Source organism: Equus asinus, chromosome 9 (genome assembly GCF_041296235.1).
Source record: "Equus asinus isolate D_3611 breed Donkey chromosome 9, EquAss-T2T_v2, whole genome shotgun sequence".
In the NCBI taxonomy this organism is placed as follows: Eukaryota; Metazoa; Chordata; class Mammalia; order Perissodactyla; family Equidae; genus Equus; species Equus asinus.
In genome coordinates, this window is record NC_091798.1 from 8548265 (window position 1) to 8570291 (window position 22027).

Consider the following 22027-nt stretch of genomic DNA (forward strand, 5'->3'; position numbering starts at 1 on the left):
TTTCCTCTTGGGTAAAGTAAGGAGTGAGAGAAATGCCCTCGAAGCTGCTCTTTATCTTCCCGTCTGTTCCCCTCTGTTCTGTTCCATCCCAGCCCTCGTGCTCTGGCCCGAGATTGTTGAGGAAATGAATCCACAGTCTGAGGCCTCCACTCTTGGGCTCCACTCCCAGCTCCAACCGTGAGGTCTTGGGGGAGTCATTCCCCATCTCTAAGCCCCATCCCCTCACCTGTGAAATGTTGATAACAATCTTGACCTTTCAAAGAGGCTGTGAGGTTTAAATGGGCAGAAGATCAAATGAAGCCCAGCACCTAAGTGAGGTGCTGTTGGGATCAGCCAGAGATTCCAGAGAATCCGCTTGTGCTCTCCCAGGCACCCCACTTGGCTGCCCGAGATGATTTTCTCAAATGAAATGGAGACCTTGTCCCTCCTCTTCCAGGGACATGAATAAGCAATTCAGGAAAGAGGATGTCCAATGGACCGGTCAGCATAGGCAAAGGCGTTCAACCTCATTAGTCATCAGGGAAACATAAATTACAACAGTAACCACTACATGCTCGCCAGAATGGCTAAAATGGAAATGACAGAAGATGCCAAATGTTGGAGAGGACGTGGAGCTGCTGGAACTTTCATACAGTACCTAGGGAACATAAATCAGGACTACCATCTTGGAAAAAACATTTGACAGTATCTGCTAAGGCTAACCCTGTAACCCCTATGACTCATTGGTTCTACTCCTCTGCATAAACCCAACAGGAATGTGTACATGTGTTCATCCAAAGACACATCCAGGAATCTTCATGGCGGTGCTTTTCATGAGAACCCCAAGCTGAACACAGCCAACCCAAGTGTCCGTAAACACCAGAAAGGATGAGTACAGAAGGGATGAATACCTTTTGGTGTAGTCACACAATGGAATATAATTTAGCAATGAGAATGCACAACATGAAAAAACGTAACAACGTGATGCAACATGAAAGAATCTAAACATAATCTTGAGTGAAAGAAGACAAACACTAAAGAGTATGACACTGCATGACATCATTGACGTGAAGTTCAAGAACAAGCCAACTCATGGATGGTGTTACAGGTTGAGACACTGGTTCCTTCCTAGGGGAGTGGTGACTGGGAACGGGAGCAGAGAGGGCTTTGCGTGACGTTGGTAAATTTCTGTTTCCTGATTTGGGGCTGGTTACATGGATATGTTCACTTTGTAAAAATTCATTGGGCTGTAAACTTATGATGTGAGCCCTTTTATGAAGCAGGTTATATTTCAATACAATTTTTCTGCAAAACTCCCACCCTTCTATGGCTCCCTCCTACCTGAGACTGGGTCCCAGCTCTGTGGCTGTCATTCAAGGCCCTCTGCTGCCTGCTCTGTTCCCCCTGTCAACACAGCCTGCCTTAAGCAACAGAGGACAGTGGGTAGGTCTTCCCACACAGCAGGCTGTTTCTCACCTCTCTGCCTGGCATCCTTTTCTCATCCCACTTTTGTCCACCTCCTCATCCTTTCCTGAACACCCCATCCCTAGCTGGGCCAGGTACCCCTCTTCTGAGCTCCCAGGCCCCATTCCACACTTCCCTCTATCTCAACAATCCCCATGTGGCTTTAACATTATCATCACACGCTGCCCCACTCCACCAGGTCCTGTGGCTGATTCATCTCTCTGTCCGTAGGGCTCAGCATGGGACCTGGCATGGTGGACCAACAGTGAGTGTCTGTGGAATGAGTGAGGAAACACTCATTCTTACTTTGGGCTCTTATTTACCCCTCTGTAGCTTCCCTCATTTCATCCCAGGCTGGACCTCCATCATTGTCTTATGAAGTCTTCCGAAGATTTCTCCTCTCTGGGATGAATGTCTCCGGTTCTGATCCTGTCTCCCATGTGATGGGTTTCTCTGGCTCTTCTGTATGAACCAGAAATAGACACATGTTCCCCGACCCTGAACCCCTCACCTCCTCCATTCTCACCACTCTCAGTTCCCCCAGATAGCACCTGGGGCCAAGGCAGTGACTGGTCAGCCAGTGGGGAGAGCCAGGCCAGGTGACTTTCCCTCCGACCCAAGTCCCTAGAGACCTCAGGTCCTCTCACCACAAACACCATAGGAGTGGTTCTAAAACGGAGCAGGATGCTTGGGAGGTGGGTAGTGAGCTTCTTGTCACCAGAGGCATGCAATTGGGAATTTGCTGACTACAGTCATGGGTGTCAGTCCCTCCAGCCCAAAGGCAAAGAGGAAGAGAAATGACATCAACTGAGGTCCTACTGTGCGCCAGGCCCTTTAAATGTGTAATCTCATAGACTTTTCATGATTGTTCTGGGAGGAAGGCATTATTATTTTCCCCATTTTAGAGATGAAGAAACTGAGGCTCAGAGAAATGAAGGGTCTTGCTAGGAACTTGACTTATTAGAAAAGAGCTGGAATTTGAGCCCAGGTCTTTCTGGCTCTTAATCTTGCCCTCTTTCTAGAGTACATCTAAGATCCTGTGATTCTATTCCAAGGAAATTTCTGCTGTTGCACTGCGCCCAGCTTAAGGAAGGCATGGCGAGTCCCCTTGGAGGTGCCCATTGACTCGCTGTTGGCCAAGTTCCTGGCTAAGGCTGACAGCGAGGGTCAGGACCCCTGAGCGCCCTGGCATTTGATCACCCAAGAGAGGCCCTTTGAGCAGCTGCAGTCACTCGCAGGTCACTGGGGGCCTCGACTGAGGGGCCAAGGGTCTAGGCGCTCCTTTCACTCTAAGCGGTTTGCTCATTAGCATTTGACCTCTCTTTTCTGCAACTTGATTTTCATTTCCTAGTGTTTACTGATTGGAAAAATAAAGAAAGGTGGAAAGTTCAAGCTAATGAAATTCTCTCCCCCCTCCTTGCCCACTTTTCTGGATGTCTTGAGTTAAATGTACAAATGAAGAGGTGCTTCCACGCGCTGACCATGAAGAGTCCCATGGCTACCTGTAGACGCTGGGTCCTGGCTGCCTGTGCCCTACCAGCAGCCCGAGTGCACCTCTTGGACCCTGGGGCTCCCAGCACTGCCAGCTGCAGCTCAGGGGCTGTGCTGCAGAGACGTGGACTCAGTGAATGCCATGAGCTCCCCCCATGTTTCCAGCCCCTTATAGTGAGATGGGTCATGGGACTAGTTCTGGCCAATGGGCTGAACAGAGAGCCGACAAATGTCACTTCTAGACTGAGGTACTTAAGAGTGGGAGTGAGTTCTCCACTTGCTCTCTTCCCCCGCTGCCTAATGGTGGAGCCAGCCTGGATCCCTGAGTCAGCACTTGGAAGGAAGCTGCCTGGAGAGCCGCCAGCCCCACAGCGGACCTCACACGAGGGAGAAACAGACCTTAGTTGTATCAAGCCAATGAGATTTCAGGATTAATTTGTGACCATTGTATAACCTAGCCGTCTTGACAAGTGCAGTCTCTCTAACCCCCTTTCATCGATGTCACAGTGCCTCGTGTACGTCAGGCACCGTGTGGGGCAGACGTAAGATGCAGTGGGGGCCCCTGAGGAGGCACAAAGAGCAGCAGACGAAAACATGAGCTTTTGTAATGCAGAGTGTCAGTGCTGTGATAAGGGGAAAAACACTGGGCCTGTGGGAGTCCAATGAAAGGGTAACAAGGCAGAGAGAGGGGCAAGCCACAGAAGGCTTCCTGGAGGAAGTGATTCCACAGCTGAGTTGTAGCGGGTGAATAGAAGTCAGTCTAGCGACCACGAACTCGTGGTATCTATTGTTTGGTCAGCCACAATATTTAAAATGTTTCCTGGTAGTTAATGTTTGAAAGCAAGGAGTCTCATATAAAAATCTGGATGTGGGGCTTCACTTAAAAAACCAGGGATGTTGATCAACCCTGGGGCCATATGCCTGTGTGGCAACAATTGGCTGGAGCTGGCAGTGGCATGCATATTCCAGGTCATCGCAGTTCCCTTCCCTGCCAGCCCAGCAGACAGATGGGTTTGTAACCCCTGAGTGAGTAATCCTCATTAGGCCTCCTCATCTCTGCGGGTCCTTTTCAGCTATGGGGCCGAGGATCAGGTTTGTCCAGCCATCTCCCTTCCCCAGCTGATCAGAGGCCTGAGGGGACCCTGCTCAGCTGGCTGCTGGGCCCAGCCTGGGACGGAGACCCTGGTCCAGCCAGGGTGGGAGAAAGGAAGCCCCAGGGACGGTCCCAGGGAGTCAGGCCCAGGGGACCACATCGCCTGGTCCTGCCTTGGCTCCTCTTAGCTGACATTTGCTGGTCCTGGCTGCCTGGAACTCACTCCTCCTCCTTTTAGTAACATCCCCCTGGCTTTCTTCGTGGGAACCACCCCTTCCTCAGTGTTCAAGCTGGGAGGGAGTCTCATCAAGACTGCATGCTTTCTGCTGGCCAAGAGGAGGACACGGGACCCAAGCCAGGCCCACTGGTGTCCCTCCCAGGGCTTTGAATCACAACCAGAGTGATGCAACGAGGGATAAACAGTTGTGGCTGATGCATCCTGACAGACACCTAGGAAAAACTGGCCTCAGACCCTGCTCCCAGACCCCTGGTCTGGTTCCTGTTCTTCCCTGAGTCTGATTGCCAGCCTGCCCTTTAATTCTGGGTGCCCTCTGATGAGCTCTCAGTAACCCCCGCTTCTGTTTGAGTGGGCAGATTTGGTTTCTTTTGCTGGCTGCCAACACACCCTAACTCACACACAACCCCTCTCGAAGGCTGGTGTGAACTGTGGATTCACACCAGATTCCCCTGAATTCCAAGCAGGCACAGGCTGCAGAGTGGGGGCTTGCCTGTTCCCACCCCTTAGCTCCTTCCTCTCCCTCTGCTGGAGCCCCCTCTACCAGGTCATCCTCTGCAGGCCCAGCCTTGCCGGAAACCAGAGGCCTGAGATCTCTTCCAGACCCACTCTCTAAGGGCAGCCCTGATCAGACTCACTGCCACCGGCCTCTGTCCTGGTCCCTGGGTTCCTGGCTCAGTATGGAGGCTCTGGGTCACCTGCCCATCAATCTGGCTCCTTTTCAGGATGCGGCCTCCTGTGCCCTCCCAAGGACAAGGCTTGCCCCACAGCCTGTGGCCGGGCCTGCAGACGTCCTGCTTGTGGGCCCAGCCGGGACTCTGGAGCCACGGGACACCTTGCGGTGCCTCTGCCAGGCTGGCTTTTCCCTCAGTCAAGGACCACCTTTATCTTTTCCCATGTGTACCCCTCACTTGTACTATTATTCACTTTGTACTGAACAAAAGTAACATACTTGCTTTTTAACTTTTAATACATATATTTGAAAAGGGAACATGAGATCATTCTCATAAACAGAAAATCTGTATTATGTTCTATAAATGGTAGGTAATGGTAAAAATAAATACATGGAAAATACAACATTGTTATTCAGTTTCAGCTAGATACTGTCGCCAGCTGAAGGCTGGGCATCTTTGTTGAAAAGGAAGATCAACAAGTGCTGTAGAGGGGTTAAGCAGATGCTAACCTCTGATCGAGACTTTCTCCTTGATGAATTCAAGGGGGAATTCTCTCCCCATGGTATTAATTTGCCTGAGCAACTCTTCAAATGGTCTCATGGACCACTGATGGTTGTTGCCCACTTTGTGGAAAATGCTGCCTTAGCAGCCTCTGCCTGCTCCAAGATCCTGTGGCCAGCTGCCCGCCTGGACTTGATCACTGTTGCCCAGGCTTGACCACTGCTGCCCTCCCCACGCCCACCATACACTGTATTCCAGACCGACCAGGCCTGGGCAGCTACTTCAGCTCAGTGGATGAGCTTGGTTCTAGGTCCAGGCATCTCAGGGAGTTAAAATAGAGAGAAAGATGCAAGAACTCACCTTCTGAGCCCTTCCTGAGTGACAGACACTGCAAAAGATGTTTTACGTAGATTCTCTCAATTTTCCCCATATTTCAGTCATTCATGTACCACCTTCTTGATTTCTGCCATATGAGTACTATTCATTTACTTACTCTTTTTCTTTAAATTGATTTGCTTTTAAAAAAGCATAGAATTTTATTTTAAAGTGAAATGCTATATTATTTTCATAAATCACAGAGTTTTGTGTGCCAGTTATAGTTTTCTAACATGCATCAATTGTGAGCTATTAAAATAATAATGTTCATCCATGTACCACAGAAAATCATTGTGCACACCATCAATCACACACGTGCCAGCCTTGGGGAAATACTGGAGCATCTTAGGGAATGTTTACACGTCCCTGGGAGGATGGTTTATAGGTAAGAACGCGGTGGCTCAGAAGGCTCCCTGCCCGAAGTCCCACAGGTAGAAAGGCCTGGGGCTGAGATTTCAGTCAGACAGCCTCACTCTAAACGCCTAGGCTCTTTCAACACTAGTGCTCTCCAAATGCATTTTTTTAAACTGAAAAAATCCTTTAAAAATGAAAACGTGTGTGAAAATCCAATACATAAAATACATAAAACTGGAACTTTTAAAATTTAAATGGTGTTGTTGGGTTCAGAGCTTCTTTTTGGGGGGACTTCTCTTGTCCAAACCCATTGTGTAACAGCCCTTGAGAACTCATCTCAGAAACCTGAGACTCTGAGGAACATTATTTTAAACCCACACGGCACCACCCTGTCTCTTGACTCCATTTAGTCCAATTTTTCCTGTGAGCCAAACTCCTGAGGGCCAACTTCTGGGTCTGTTATCCTTTCTGGTTGGGCTTCTCCATCTTGGACCTTTGCCATCTTGAAATCTTCAAATTTTCCATCTTGCCGTCTTGAAATCTTCCACTGGCATTGTAAGCCTTACTCTGACCTAATTATTCGTTCATTGAACACTGAGGTCTAACCTATACCCAGATTTTTAGAGGGCACCAGGGGGTACTGAAAGGAACAGATACAGTGCCTTTGAAGGATTCCCAAGCCAACACAGGAGACACACACACAAACGCAGCCAAATACAATGAGGGTTTGAGCAGCCACTGCCCCCTGAATCTCTCAGTCCCTGCCTCTCTCAGGGGCCTGGTTGTATCCTGTGACAGGCAGGCCTGACACAGGGGCAGCTGAGGGACCCTGGTGATACTGGCCACCCTCCATTTTGTGGGGCCAGGTGTCCTGTCTGATTTCCCACTCTGGTTCCTGGGTCACTGTTTTCTTCAGCAACCACTGCCTGATGAAAGTCTGGAGTTAGAGTCATACCTCACTCAGAACCCCCAACCTTCACTCCAATAAAAGGACCAATCTACAACTGTGCCGGCATCTGCAGTATGAAGTTCTTCCTGACTCCTGGCCTCAGCTTGCCTTCTCCCCTCATGGCGGAGTCTACTTGACCCCTCAAATCTAGAGATCATCTTCCACTGAAATGAGCACCCCCAAAGGACTCTTCTCTGTCAGGAAGAGAAGAATATGTTGCCCTAAAAGTATGGAAAGATCCTGGCTGAGTTCCAAGAAGTCTTAAAGATTCTTAAAGGACGTGCCCAAAGCTTTGTGGTGCCTCTGACTAAGCCAACACTGCTACCCTTTTCTCTCAGTCCTGGCTATGGCCCTGGTCCCCCCTGAGATGCCTCCATCTTTGGAAGGCACTGAGTGTCTGCAGAACGTCACTCTTGGGGTCTCCCCTGTGCTGTGGGACCTTAGTTTGGGGCTAAGCTCAAGTTCCAGGAAGCTTCTCCCTCGGTAGGCCCTGGAGTTGGGTCTATTAGCAAATTCTAAATAACTCAAGTCAATTCAAGCCAAGTCAAGTCAACTCAACTCGACATATACTTTCTGTGTCTTTCTTTGCTGATTCCATACTAGCCTGAGCCAGGCTCTGGCCGGGGAAAGTGAAACTCTAACAGTTAACAAGCCACAATCTTTACTCTCAAGGAGTTTTCTGTTTTGCACTTAGATTCCAGACTCAAAGTTTTCCTTGAGCTGAGGGAATCCCTTGCACAAGGGGCTGGAGAAAGTGCTTCCCTTTCTGACCTGAGACATCCCCACCAGCAGCCTAACCCCAGGGGTCTGCTCGCTAAGACTTCTCAAACTACCCTCCCGGGACGGGACGACTCCAAGACCAGACCGCAGAGCCTGTTGGGCCCTCACTCTTCAGGATCCGGTTCCTGTGGGTCCTGAGTCATTCATTCATTCACAAATGGACATTGAGCACTTACTTTGTGCCAGACACCTTACAGACTTTATGCCATTTAATTCTCACAGCAGTCAGGATGGACGCAGAACCAGTGCGCGGCCAGCTAGAATTTCGCCCAGCCCTGATTCCAAGGCCCGTGCTCTTTCTGTCTCATCCCACCAACTCTTAGAACAATTGAACAGAATCCATAATAAGGGATAGAGATCACCAAATGCTTCAACACGTCCTATGTGGAGGGAAAGAGTGAATTAATGAATATTTTACGTAAGGCGTAATCCCAGCTGACCAGTTTATTGGAATTCTTTGAAGAGTGAACCACACAGGGAGATAAAGGGTGATGGCACAAAAAGCCTTTGTCAAGTTTTTATCCCAAAGCCTATTAATAAAATCGATTCATTATAGGATTGGGCAGGGGTGGGTGGGGAGTGGGAGGGAGTCTATTTTTGCCTGGATAGAAAACTCTCTTAGAGACAAGAAAGAGAGGGTGGAGAGAAATGGGTGCTTTTTCAAATGAAGAACTAGGGTTCCCCAGGAATTGGTACTGGGTCAGGTCTCCTGTGACACCCAGTGCACATGCATTGAGCGCCCAGTGTGTGCAGGCCTGCGGTAAGCATGAGGGATACCCGAACAATCCAGACTCAGCTCCCCTCCTGGAGGAGGCCAAGGAAGGAAGAGCTCAGGGACATCTCCAAGTTTTCAGAGGACGGGAAGCTCCTGAGGGGCTGAAAGCCCAAGACATTGGAGGTAAGATGGAAAAAGGTGGCTGCGGGATTGGAAAGAGCCCCAGACAGCAATCAGAAGATTGGAGCTTTAGGACCAGCTCTGTCACTGACTTGCTGTGAGACACTGGGCAAGTCGCTTCCCTCTCTGGGCTCCAGTTTTCTGTCCTATACAATGAAGGGATTGGACTACATGATCTGTAAGGGTGCGGTGCTCTGGATGGAGGAAAGTGACTTGAAACAGGACCTGGTTATGAGAAAGTCTCCATTTCCTGTGGCCAATATGTCCCCTTCTGTCCCTGCACTGCGACGGGGGACATCTCTGTCTCTCTCATTTGTGAACGGTGAGGATGAGGCAGAGAGCCATGAGGTCTGTGATGCTGGGGCTCCGAGCCCAGCCTGGAATCCCTCAGTGGCATTCGCTGTGGGTGACTCAGCATCATAAATAGCTCCCATCTGGATGAGCAATGATATCTATAGCGATCGAGCGATCTCTATGTTCACACACACTCTCTCTGTGCAAATATGTGGCTCACTGTATGCTAAATACGAGGTGGCCTGGAGACGTTCCTCCTCTTAAAAGACTATTTGGTATGAAACTCAAGACTATTTATTTAAAGAAACAAGTTTACAACTATGCACGTCGGATTACTGGAAGTGGGTGCTGGGGAAGAGGCCATGTGGATGAAGGGATGCTGGGTCTGATCTGAGCTTGGGGGCGCCCTGGAAGAGCTACCCCTTCTTCCTTCTGTTTGTAGCAGGAGGGGGCAATGGACACCACACACCTGAGATGCTTGAGATCCTGGGGTGGGAGAATGCTTATCAGCACAGAAAGCCACAGTTTGCAGAAAGAGCATAGGAACTGGGAGTCACAAGAGAGCCAGGTTCCGGCCCTGCTCTGCCCTGCCATTGACCTTGAGCAGTTCATTAATTTACTCATTCATTCATCAAACATGCACCAAGCACCTACAAGATTCCTAGGCCACTTGAGGATACAGACAAGAAAAAGGAGGTTGGAATTCAGGCTTAGCCACCTACCAGCCATTTGTTTTCAGGCAAATCCGTTCCCTCTCTGAGCTTCAATTTTCTCATCTGTTAGCTGGGAACAATAATACCCACCTAAGGTTTCTGGGGGGAGTATGAATGAATAAGATAACACACAGGAAAGTCCTTCTCTGTTGTCAATGGCTCTGAAAACGCAAGCTAACACCCTTCCACCATATTGCCCAATCGATCCATCTCATTCCCACTTAGGAGCATCCTTGGCAATCATGGGAGGGGAAATGTCATCATGACCCCCCAGGAGTGAGGGGGAACTCTGAACACCACCCATGGGTGTGATCCTGGGCGTAACCTTACCTTTGCTTCCTGGCGGAGCTGGGATGTAGGGGCCTTCAGTCAATGAGCAGAGCAGACGGTGTGCCAGAGACGCACAGATTCCTGGAGGAGGGGAGAAGGTGTTGAGGAGTGAGAGGAGAGAGCTTCTAGAGGAGCTGGCTTCCTGAGCGGGCACTGAACCCCAGACCCCACTGAAGGCTGAGGTCACCACTGATCCTCTGGGTTCCAGCAAAGGGCCTGGCATCTGGCCCAACCCCTGGCCCCACCTCACTTACTCTCCTGACAGCAGCTGCCCATCACGGTCCCTGGTTCAGGCAACATTCTTTTGGTACCACTGACCACACTGCTTTTTGGCTTAAATGTGCTTTCTGACCTGTGTCAATGAACAGGATTTACTGTCAGTCATATCTGGGTTTGAATTCCGGGTGTGGGGAAATCCATTACACCGCTCTGAGCCTCAGTTTCCTCATGTGCACAATGGGGCCGCTAATAGCACCAGCCTCACCTATTAAGTACCGTGTAAGTGCTCGTTATTATTATTGTTATGGTGTTAAAGAAGATCATGTCTGTGAAGATATCTGTCACATTGTAGCCCCTCAAATTTTAGTTACCTTCTCTGCTTTCTCCCAGGAGGCACCAGCATTCCTTAAAAGGCAAAGGTTGGGTCTGACATGGCTGTTTCTGGAGTCTTGCACAAGGCCTGGTAGAAGGTGGGTACCCAGGAAATATTTATTGACTGAGCAAGGCTTGGAGAATTTGCTAGATTTGCATTCACATAGTCATGATTAGTGAGGTTGCTGTTCCACTCCCGTTTCATAGATGAGAGCACGTGCAGAGAGGGGAAATGATCTGCTCAGCATCCCACAGAGGTGAGAGTGGAGCCGGATCAGAGCCCACAGTCCTCAACCTGCCTACCCCGCTGACTGCAGGGCCCTCCTGGTTGGATGCCAAGGCCCCGGCCACAGCAGGGCCTGTCGCCTCCTCGATCATCTTCTCTTCCTTCGACAACCATAGTCTTGCTCACCGTGCCTCAAGGAAGCTGAGATTATTGTGTCATTTAGAGAGGGGGGTGCTGAGGATTTGGCCCAGATCACAGAGATGGTTTAGGGAAAGCAGGGATTCCAACAGATCAGCCGACTCAGGGTCCTTTACGTGACCCAGTCTTCTGGGACCCCCTGGGTAGCGCCTAACCCTGGCTCTTGGCTGCTCCATGGCACTATTCGCTCCTGACACAATCTCCTCCCCCTGGTCCCTCCGCTACAACAGGAGCTCAGCGAGGCAGGGCCCCACCGATTCCCCAGAGCCTGGTGCTTAGCAGAACATGACAAATATCTGCTGAGTGAGTGAATGAGTGAGTAAATAAGTGGCTGAGTGACCTTGTCAGGCCATGTTCTATGCTGGTGACAGTGAAAAGGGCAGGCAGGCTCCCTGTGCTCAGGGAGCCAACAATATTTGAATTTAAAACTAGAAACTGGACTGGAAACAGGGCAGATGTGATTGTTTCCTGACTGGCTGGGTGGGCACCTGGGGGAGGGTGTGCATGCAGGTGGAGCCTGTGGACCACCGGGGAGTGGGCATCTAGAGCAAATGTGCCCGCTACCACCCCGGCCTCAGGCAGGGCCACCTGGGAGCGGGGTCGGGAGGCTGACCTTTAAGAAGGCAAGGAAAGAAAAGAGTGGTGCGAGGAAGTCTTTAACGTCTACCTTCTGCTGAGCCCCAAGAGCCAGTGCATCGCCTGGCACATAGTAGGTACTTAATAGATTTTGTTCAGGGAATGCAGGTGGGCAGTGAACATGGCAGACTCAAGTCTAGAGGCTTGTGGGAATCAGGGTGTTAACATCAGAGTGATGACAACATGCACCCAAATGGAGCCCACTGTTTGCAGAGCCCTTGCTCACACCGGTTCTCATTCTCACCGTGCAGGTGAGGGACATTCTACACACATGTACTGGGGAACACCCTGGGTTGGGCACTGGTGGCCTCAACAGAAACGATGGCACGGCAGTGCTTTCAGTGCCTCTGCAGCGCGCCGAGCCCTTCACACCTACAGTCTCTAGTACCCGACTAGCCTGGCAGGGCCAAGGTCATGGTCCTCGCCACACAGAGGAGCACGGAGGCTCGGAGATGTCTTGATCTGGCACACATGGAACCAGGTCTTACTCGAGGAGTGAAATGTAAAAATCTCACAGCCTAATGGGGCCACAAAAGTGAAGGCAGATAGTGAAAACATGATGTGGCATCCACGAGAATGTGGGTCTCTCCAGGGTGTCTCACTGCCAGGAGGCAGCAGGGAGGGCTTCCCTGAGCAGGTGAGTCTCAGGTGGGGGCTGAGAGGGCAGTGGAGCGGGAAGGGCTTTCCAGGTAGAAGGAACAGCATCTGCAAAGGCGTGGAGGGAGGGAGCGCGTCTATGCAGGAACTTGGAGGAATTTGGTTTGGCCGGAGCCTTGGGGACAAAGATGAGGCTGGGAGGTTGTCGGGGCTGTTATGAGGGGCTTTAGCAGAGTGTGGGCTTCCCCCTGAGAGTGATGGGGGGCACTGCAGGGCTTGGCTTCGTGCCCTGGAGAGCCCCTTCTGGAGGCAGGGATGGGGGAGGCAGGAGGAGGACTAGGAGCTGTGCTTGGTGAGGTGTGGGGTAGAGGGTGGGCTGGTTTGGGTGGAGTATGGAGATGCGGGTCTGTGAGAGTCAACCCTCCATTGGCTGACCCCCTAGTGGAGTTGGAGGCCCTCCCCCAGGCCCTAAGAAGATCACTGTGGCAGGTCCCTGTCTCTGCCCAGTCCTGGCCCCAGCCAAGGCCTCCTCTGCCACCTGGCTGCTCCCAAACTGTGTCCTAGCAACCTCACAGCCCGCACCTTGGCAACGCCGCCGGCTCTGCAGGCTCCTCCTCTGCTTGGGCTGCAAGGGAAGGTGGAGCTGGGATGCATCCTGTCTGTAGACCCGCCCTGAGAGCCAGCCTGGGCTCCCGCAGCCTGTGCCCCTGGGCTCATCTGGTAGAGGCTGGCCAATCAGACGAGGGAGGTGGGTCTGGCCTGGGAGCCTGGGAGCTGACACTCTGTCTGAATGAGCTTGGATGAGTCTCTTCCCCTCCATGGGCCTCACTTTTCCCTTCTGTGAAATATGGAGGTGGGACAGCACCCTCTCTGGAGTCTAACATTGTCTTATTCCATTCTTGATCTTTTCCAGAGTTATTGGTTGGATGCTCTGTTGCTGACACAGATTTTAGTGTCAGACTCCAGGGGTTTAAATCCTGGTTTGCTTAGACAAGTCACTCCACCTCTCTGAGCCTACATTTGTTTCTCTGTAAAATGAGTGTATCTTGTGCTGTCTCACCCAAAGAGTTACGGGAGTCAGGTGAAATGGTATAAATGGAAGTGCTTTATGAAGGGCAAAGAGCTATACAAATGCTACCTATTTTGTCCCATGGGCTGTGCTCACTGACAATTTATCAACCCTCCTGCGGCCACCCCCGCCAGCAGCTACAGCCAGCACCCCAACACTTACTGGGCGGAAGCATTGTGCTGAGAGTTTTACTCATATTATCTCATCTTATCTTCACAACAACCCCACTTGCTAATATTATTTCCATTTTCCAGATGAGCCCAATGGAGGGCCTGTATGGCTATGAATAGAAAAAGCTCAGCTAGGGCCCCTGGCTTCAAAACTTGAGCATTTAAAATGCAACGCAGTGGTCACCTCAGATGTCTTCTCTCCATCCTGGGTTTTTCCTTTGGCCTAAAGTTTTCTCCAACTCGGGTTTGGTGGCACAGGGGCAGCACTATCGTTTATTGAGTATCTTCTGTGTGCCAAGTGTTACCAGCTCCTCAGACTCTCACGTGCACGCCACTCCCCGGGGGGTCTTGTTAAAATGCAGGTTCTGATTCAGTGGGCCTGGGAGGCAGCTGAGAGTCTGCATGTCTAATCAGCTTCCAGAAGGTGCTGATGTTGCTGGCCTGTGGACCACATTTTGAGTAGCTAGGTGCTAAAGGACTTCAAGCATCATCTTACTGAATCCTGGGGACTAGGTCTTATTAGCCCCAGGGTCACAGATGGGGAAACTGAGGCTTGAGAGGCAGTACACCTCACTCAGGGTCCCACAGCATACAAGAGGTGTTTGAACCTAGGCCCGCTGACATTACACAGCGCCCAGGTTGCAGGCCAAGCACCCCTCCTGGCTGTGTGGTCCCTGCTGGGCGTCTGTCTCCACTTCCAAGGCTGGCAGTGGTCTCAGAGGCCCCGACTAGAAACTCGTTTGTACTTTCAGTTTGTCATGAGCAGACTGGCTCCGGCTGCTGGTTCCCAGCGGGACCAGGGCCCTGGCGCAGGAGGTGTCCCACAGTTGAGTGAACGTCTCAGCGCCAGGATTAGATCCTGCATGTGTAAAACACCCCATTTGCTTCACCCTCAACCTGGCTGTTTTGGAATCTTGTGTTTATCCGAAAATTTTGATATTTTGTTCATCATGGATTTTTTTGCATTGCTTTCATTTCATAAAAAAGTACTGCATAAAATGTTGTATACCTTGATGGCTGAGTTTTTTAGTGCCCTGTTACATTTTGCACCGGAGGCAGGTGCCTCCCTTCCCCCCTCACCCCAGCCCCGCTGGCCCTCCCCCTCCCACCTCAGGGCATTAGAATGCTGCCCACAAGGCGCTGTGGTGCCCACCCGGCAGCCAGCCAGCCAATGGATTTATTTCCCAGCAGGGGAACGCATCACCTGGCTTGCCCTTTGGCTGACCTGCTCTAGAGATGGCAGCAGCAACTACAGGCCTGAAGGTGGGTTCAGGGGATCACTCTGACATGGGCTTTGCCCTATCAGGCTCCTTACTGGTGGGTGATGAAGGGAAGAGACCCAACCGCAGTGTAGATTATGCCACCCCCTGCTTCACCCAGTCTTCAGGGTTCTGCCTGCTCTGGCCCCTGTCAACCTCTCTGCCCTCATCTCTGCCACCCTCCCCTTCGCTCACTCGCTTTCTGTCCTGTGACTTTGCCAGGCTTCTTCCTACCCCAGGACCTTTGCGCTTTCTGTCTGGACACTTACCCAGGGCCAGCTGCTTCTCCCCATCCAGATATCAGCTCCAGTGCCTCTTCCTTCAAGTCTCCCCTGCCTGCCTTACGTAAGCAGCCCCTGCCCTCCTTAGCAACCCCTCTTTTGTCTCCCTCCTAGCACTTATATACTGGGTGGGATTATTTTGTTTGTTTACTCGCTTCTTTTCTGTCTCCCACTGAATGCGAGCTCTGCGAGAGCACAGACCATGTCTCGCCTGTTTTATTCTTCATCGTCTCTCCAGCTCCTGAAACAGTTACTGGCCCATCCTAGGTACTTAGTGAGTACTGAGGAATCAATAAGCCATACCCTGGGCTTCAGTATCCACATTTGTGAGATGGGATGAGCACCCTAACCCTGCACTGCCAGAATCAAAAGCAAAATGACCCAGTGGGGCTGGCAGCATTATCCGCATTTTATAGATGATGACCTTGAAGCTCAGAGAATTGATGGGACTTGCCCAAGGTCACCCAGCCAGGAAGTTCTGGGTTGGGATTCTCTCCAGTTTGGAGAAGCGCCTGGCCCCACGCCCTGCTCGGAGTAGGCGTTCAGCAGTGGGAGAGCTGGATCTGAGTTCCTCTGGGTCTCTTGCCATCTGCTGCCTGAACTCCAAGACCCCACTTGCCTGCCTGGCTGTCACAGCTTCTGGACAGTCAGAGACAGGGACTCTGATGGCTGGCTTTCGTTGGGCATAAAGGCCCGCCTCTTGCAAATGTGGAGGTACATTTTCTCCGCATCGGCAGTTACCACGCTCTCTGTCTAGGGAACAGTTTCCATCTTCCAGGCACTTTACCAAGATTAACTTCTGAACCCTCTGCAGCAATGTTGTTGCAGCACGAGGTGGTGTCTGGGGGAGTGTGGGCGTCAGTGTCTTCTGTCATAGGAGAAGCTGAGGTTCGGAAGGGCTTGAGGCCCCCAGGTCAACATTGCTAGGAGTTTGGTCAATTTTCCTGAGATCCGTTTCTCCATTGTCCAAAATGCGCTGACCTCAAGGATTCAAGGTTTCTGACTTTTCCTGCCCTGTCTGGTCATTGATTCAGCAATGTATCCACAAATATTTACTGAGAATATCCTAGGCATTCTTCTAGCCCTGAGGATGCAACGGGGGAACAAAATATATCCTGCCCTTGTCCTCCTACAATATTGTATCAGTAGGGAAGACAGACAAGAGTGTCCGTCCAGGAACTGACTGTGTGATGGTGGGTAAGTCCCTTTCCCTCTCTGGTCCTTTGCGTTTTGGCTTACTCTCCATCCCTTATCCCCCTGCTTAAAAGCCTTTGATGGCCCCTCTTTGCTTACAGAGCATGATGGGCCTCTTTGGTGGCCTGATCTTCAAGGCCCCTCAGAGTTGGGCTCTAGTCCACCTTCTCAGCACATGCTTCCTGCTCTCCCATCCCAATTTTGCTCCATTTTTATTTAACCAACATTCGTGTGTCACTTTCTAAGTGCCAGGCACTGTCTGAGTGCTTCACAAATTGTCACTTGTTTAATTCTCACAGAAACCCCTTGAACTAAGTACTGTGACTCTCATCGCCTCTATTTTAAAGATTTTATTTTTTTCCTTTTTCTCCCCAAAGCCCCCCAGTACATAGTTGTGTATTCTTCATTGTGGGTCCTTTTAGTTGTGGCATGTGGGACGCCGCCTCAGCGTGGTTTGATGAGCAGTGCCATGTCCGCGCCCAGGATTCGGACCAACGAAACACTGGGCCGCCTGCAGCGGAGCGCGCGAACTTAACCACTTGGCCACGGGGCCAGCCCCTCAACGCCTCTATTTTAAAGATGAGGACATTGAGACAGAGAAGTAAGTAACTTGCCTAAGTCCACACAGATGCTAAATGGCATGGCTGGGATTTGAACCCAGGCCACCTGGCTCCCAGTGCACGCACTCCACTGCTGCTGTCTTGCCTCTCTGTCTGTTCTGGGCACTGGCCCTACTAAGTTCCTTTTCCAGTTACAATTCAACAGCCATTGCCCACTTCCATGAAGCCCTCCCTGATGCTTCCCAGGCTGAATGAATTCTTCTTGTCTCTGTGTTCCAGCAATGCCTTGCATGTCCCTCCCCCTGGCAGCCCTTCCCACGAGGTGCTATTGTTCTGGTTTGTGTATCGTCTCCTCTGCCGGATGCTGAGCACCTCAGGTTGGGGGAGGAGGAGGCTGAGTCTGACCCTTTCTGTCTCCTCTGTGTCCAGCCCAGCATCCTCATATCATCCACTCTCCACGCAGCAACCAGAGACATCTTTTAAAAGCAAAACCGGTTTTTATCACTCCCCTTCTTAAAATCATCCATCGACAATCCATTTCATTTAGAATAAAATCCCAAATCCTGAACGTGACCTAGCCTTCTAGGCATGACCCAGCTCTGCACCCTCTCTGCCCTCATCTGCTGCCACTGTTCCCCTCGCTCACTCTGCTCCAGTCACACTGGCCTCCTGTCTGTTCCCAAACAGTCCAGGCTCACATTAGGGCCTCTGCCAGAGCTATTTTCTCTCTAGAATGTTCTGCCTCACATGACTGACTTCTTGTTATTCAGGCCTCAGTTCCATGTCGCCATTTCAGACAGACCACCCTATTGTTTGTTTGTATCCTTAAATGTTTTCATATTGGCTTTTTACTTGTTATTAATGACTGTTTCCGTTGCAAGTCTGTAAGCCCCACGGGAGCAGGGATCTGGGATGTCTTGTTCAGCACCTGGAACAGCGCCTGACACAGAATAGCCACTCAATGAGTTAGTGTTGGAGGAAGAGTAGATACTCACCAAGGTCCCTTTGGGATCCTACGTGTTACAATTCAACTAGGCCAGATAATATAATAGAATATATCTAAATCGGTCTCATCTCAGGCTAAAAGCTGGAATAATTTCACAAGCTGAAATTCACTATCTTTATCACGCTCCTATGTCCTGCCTGCAATCATACTCCCAAAAGTAAGGCAATTTTGTTGACCACTCTCTGCTGACTCCCCTTCACCAGGGATGCTTAGAACTCCTTACATGTGTTTTACTTTGTCCACCTAAGTCTCAGGGACACTTGTGAGATACTGCCCTCCCCATCTTTCAGGCAGGGACATCCCTGAAAAGCGAAAATGCTGACTTATGAGTGTCCAGAGCCTGATGGGAGCACACACAGCAGTCACGGCCGTCACATTTCATCAGTAACAGGAGAAACTTCATTGCTCCAGAAAGGCACAAGAGCTGAGTCCTGCCAGAGCCTGGGCCAAACACTACTCATTTAACACCTCAAAAGAATGGCGGTCTGTAGCCGAGAGGGATATGCAGCCAAATTCAGGGCAAATGGGAATAGAGAGGCTTCACATGAAGGCAACCAGAAGGGCAAACGTGCAGAAATAAGGTCTGGGTGTCCAACTGCAGAGCCTTTGCTAAAGAGAACCAAGGGGCCAGCCAGGAGATGCATGCAGAGGCCAGAATATAGGTACTACCAGCATCGACTTTCTTCAAAAGGACATGGAAGGGAAATGTGTCAAAGCATCTCAAAGACCAACTGCCATACACGGTCATCCTCTTGAGAACCAGAAAGGATGTTCCTTGCCCCACTTCCCCCTCCTCCTTCCAGCCACTTTGAGCAGAGAAGGAAATCGCTTGCTAAGTTCATGAGCTGAGAAGCTCTCAGGCCTGATCTTCCAGGCAAAATGGCAAACTGAAAAGGACTCTGGATTATGGGTGCAAAGGTCTTGGCTCTGGTCTCAGCCTGTGGAGCTTTGGATACCTCCCTCTCCATCTCTGACTCTTGCCTTCCTCACCTGTTGGATGTGCCTGTGGGGTTTGTTGATTTCCAATCAATGATTTCCATGACTTCAAGTCTTCTAGCCTCTGAGCTCATGGTTCAGACTACTTTGAAAGGGAAGCTCTCACTGTTTTCTTTTTCTTCACCGGGCTCATTTTGTCTTTTGGTTAGCCTTGCAAATAGTCGCTGGCCTCTGGCCGCAGTGTAGGTAGTGGAGATAAATAATTCTAGCTTGGTAAAACCTGTTGAGGGTTGATGTACCCCTTGTTTTTTTCTGAAATAGTGTCTCTGATGCATGTGGCTCATCACCGTAGTGCGGCCTCTCTCGAAACTTTCTGCTAAAGACAGGAATGTTCAGAACAGACTGAGGAGTGAAAGCATCACTGAGTTAGTGACTTCCAAGGTGGAACAACATTTGAATGGCAGAAGTTGTTATTGATGTTAAAATCCTTCTGCACTGAGTGGTATGATGTCTTGGGTTTGCTTCAAAATAAATTTGTGTGTGTGTGTGTGTGTGAGATGAGTGTGGGTGTGGGTATAGATGAAACAAAATTGGCCAACTGTTGAAGCTGTTTGATGGGTACGTGGGGGTTTATTATACTATTCTTTCTATTTTAAAAAAAATGTGTTTGAAATATTTCATCACAAAAGCCTCTTTGGAGACTGGCTCCAGCCTTTCTCTGCAGTCTCATTTCACAGTCCTCATCTCGAGGACCCTCTGGCACAGTGACATCACCCTACTGGCTGTGATTTCACACCTCCAGTTCCATCTGTCTGAGGTACTCTTCCTCTGCTTTCCCCACAGTTCATCACTCCTGTCTCTGAGACCCCACAGCCTTGCATACGCACCTTGATCATAGCACTTATCACATCATGTTGCAACTGTTTTCTTGTCTGCTTCCTCTGCTAGTCTGTGTCCTCCTCAGGACGCTTCTCTGTCTCCCCAGGGCACAGCCAGTACACATGTGTGGTCCTCAGTGCATGTTTACAGAGGGAATAATAGCAGGAACGACAGCTACCATTGTTTGAGCACTTATTAGGTGCCAGGCACTGCACTAAGCTCATTGCACAGGTATTTCATTAAACCCTCACCACCACGGGTACTACTAACCTGCCTTCTCAGAAGGTTGCTCGCCCAAGGTCACGTGCTAGTAAGTGACAGAGCTGAGGTTTGGACTCAGAACAGTAACCACTCTGCTCTTCTCCCTGCATCTGGGATTTTAAAAGACTTTTCTGTGAATGTTATGCAACAGGCCCAGGAGTTTGGGAGCTTGGGCTTTTAGATCCAATCTACTACTAAACTGCTGAGTGACCTTGGGCAAATCACCTCTGCCCCTTAGGCCCCATCTCCTGGTGAGACTGTCATTGAGTGAGAGTATCACATGATGCAAGGGCCCTCCCAGCTTCAGCTCCAAGAGAAAAGGTTTCCTCTTCCACATTTGGTTTCCTGCCGTTAAACTAGCTTCCCCGTTTGGGAACCTGTCAGCTTCTTATATTCATTCAACCTCTTTTCTTGTTAACTGTAACCTCCCAGAGCCAAACCTGTTCACAACCTGCTACCCAGTTCCCCCTCACCTGCTTCTCCCCTTTCGGGCTTCATCCCGGAGGTGGGGGCGGAACCCTGGACACGAGGGAGGGGGAACATGGAGCTGCCCCGTTCGTGCCGCTTCCCTACGGTTTCTCGGCTCCCTCCCCTCTCGGAAACTCAGCCTCACACTTTCTAGAGATGTTCCGGGGACAGCCAGAGTCAGTGATTGCAGCTACCAGCCTCGGGCATCTGTGTTAGGCTTTCCAAGGAAGCCCGTGGTCCTGAGCTAGGGTGGAGGTAGGGGTCTGGAGGGAAGAGGAGGAGGCTCATTCCTTCTTTCTAGCCTAGGCCCAGCCCGCCCAACTGGAGCCCGGGACCCTTCTGAGCCTGTCTCCCCTCCCACCCTCTTTCTGACTTCCAGCTGGGACCCGCCATTGCACGGCCAGGCCTTGCGAACTGCAGACCCAAGCCAGAGACGCGCGGTTGTGACTAGGCCCCCCTCCCCAGCTCGCCCCGACACCGCTCTGGGGGAAGCCGAAATCCCCCATGGATGCAACCACCCACTCCCGAGCAACGCGGAAGGCCCCAGCCCCTCGGCTTTGTTCGCGGCTCGCGGGGAAGCCGGTTGCCGGCAAGAGCTGTCCGCCGCCGCGGTGCTGACGCGGGGAGCGGAGCCCGCGGGGGAGAGGGACTGTCCTCGGCTGCCGGGCCGTGGTACTGAACCCGGACCCAACGAGGAGAGGAGCCGGCAGGGCGGCCGCTGTCCGCCTGTGCAGTGCTGACCGGGGAGAGGACCCCGCCGGGAGCGGGAGCTGTCCCCACGGCGGTGCTGAAGCGAGAAGGAGCCCCGGCGCCCTTCGCCTCGCCCCGGAAGAGCCGGCGGCGGCTGAGAGCTACCGGGAGAAGGAAGGAGGGAGGAAGCCGCCCTCAGGGAGCTCCGCAGCGCGGGGCCTATGGCTAGGGTCTCTCCGGCGAACCTGCTCCAGCGGAGGAGGTGCCGGCTCAGCAACAGAGAGCGAGCGCGCGTTCTACGAACCTGTTGGAGGCTGCAGCTCCTCCGCGGCCGACCAGGGCGCCCGGGACCGAGATTCTGGCGCGCCTCTCCCTCCCCCTCTTCCTGGACTCCTCCGCGGAGGCGCTCCCTCCCGCCTGGGCTAGCACATGTGCGCGCGGGGGGTGCCGAGCCCCTCTTAGGTCCGCCTCGAATGTCAGCCGAGCGGTAGGGCACAGAGCCGAGAGCCCTCCCCCAAGGGCAGACCCGCTCCCAGGGAGACCCAAGCTTCCTGAGAAAGAAGGCGGGGGCTAGCGACGGGGACGAGAGAGGGCGCCAGCAGAGGTGTCTCTGAAACCAAGAGGGAGACATGGGGGAGTTCCCTATACAGTGAATTCTGCCCTGAAGTTTGAAGACTTAAGAGTCCTGCTACTTAGGGGGCAAAGGGCTTCCTGCCTTGGAGATTTCTCTCGCTCTCTCTCCATTTCTGTGACCAATAACCAAATACAGGTCTGGTACCTGCTCTGTTGCAAACTCCACTCACTGCCTGTAGTACCCCATTCCAGTCCGTCATCTACCATGCCCTAGAGACAGCTTTCTAAACCTTCCATATATATAGT

General features: G+C 51.5%; 1 protein-coding gene across 1 annotated transcript in view; it reads right to left on the reverse strand.

Annotated features, from left to right (window-relative positions):
* CPLX2 (complexin 2) overlaps positions 1–21664 on the reverse strand; it is a 79589-nt gene extending 57925 nt beyond the window's left edge. The window contains exons 1-2 of the mRNA XM_014860033.3: positions 21453–21664; positions 10128–10208 (exon numbers count right to left, since the gene is read on the reverse strand). The gene's annotated coding sequence lies outside the window, so the exon portion shown is untranslated. The remainder of the gene's footprint in view (positions 1–10127; positions 10209–21452) is intronic.
* Positions 21665–22027: the final 363 nt, after the last annotated feature.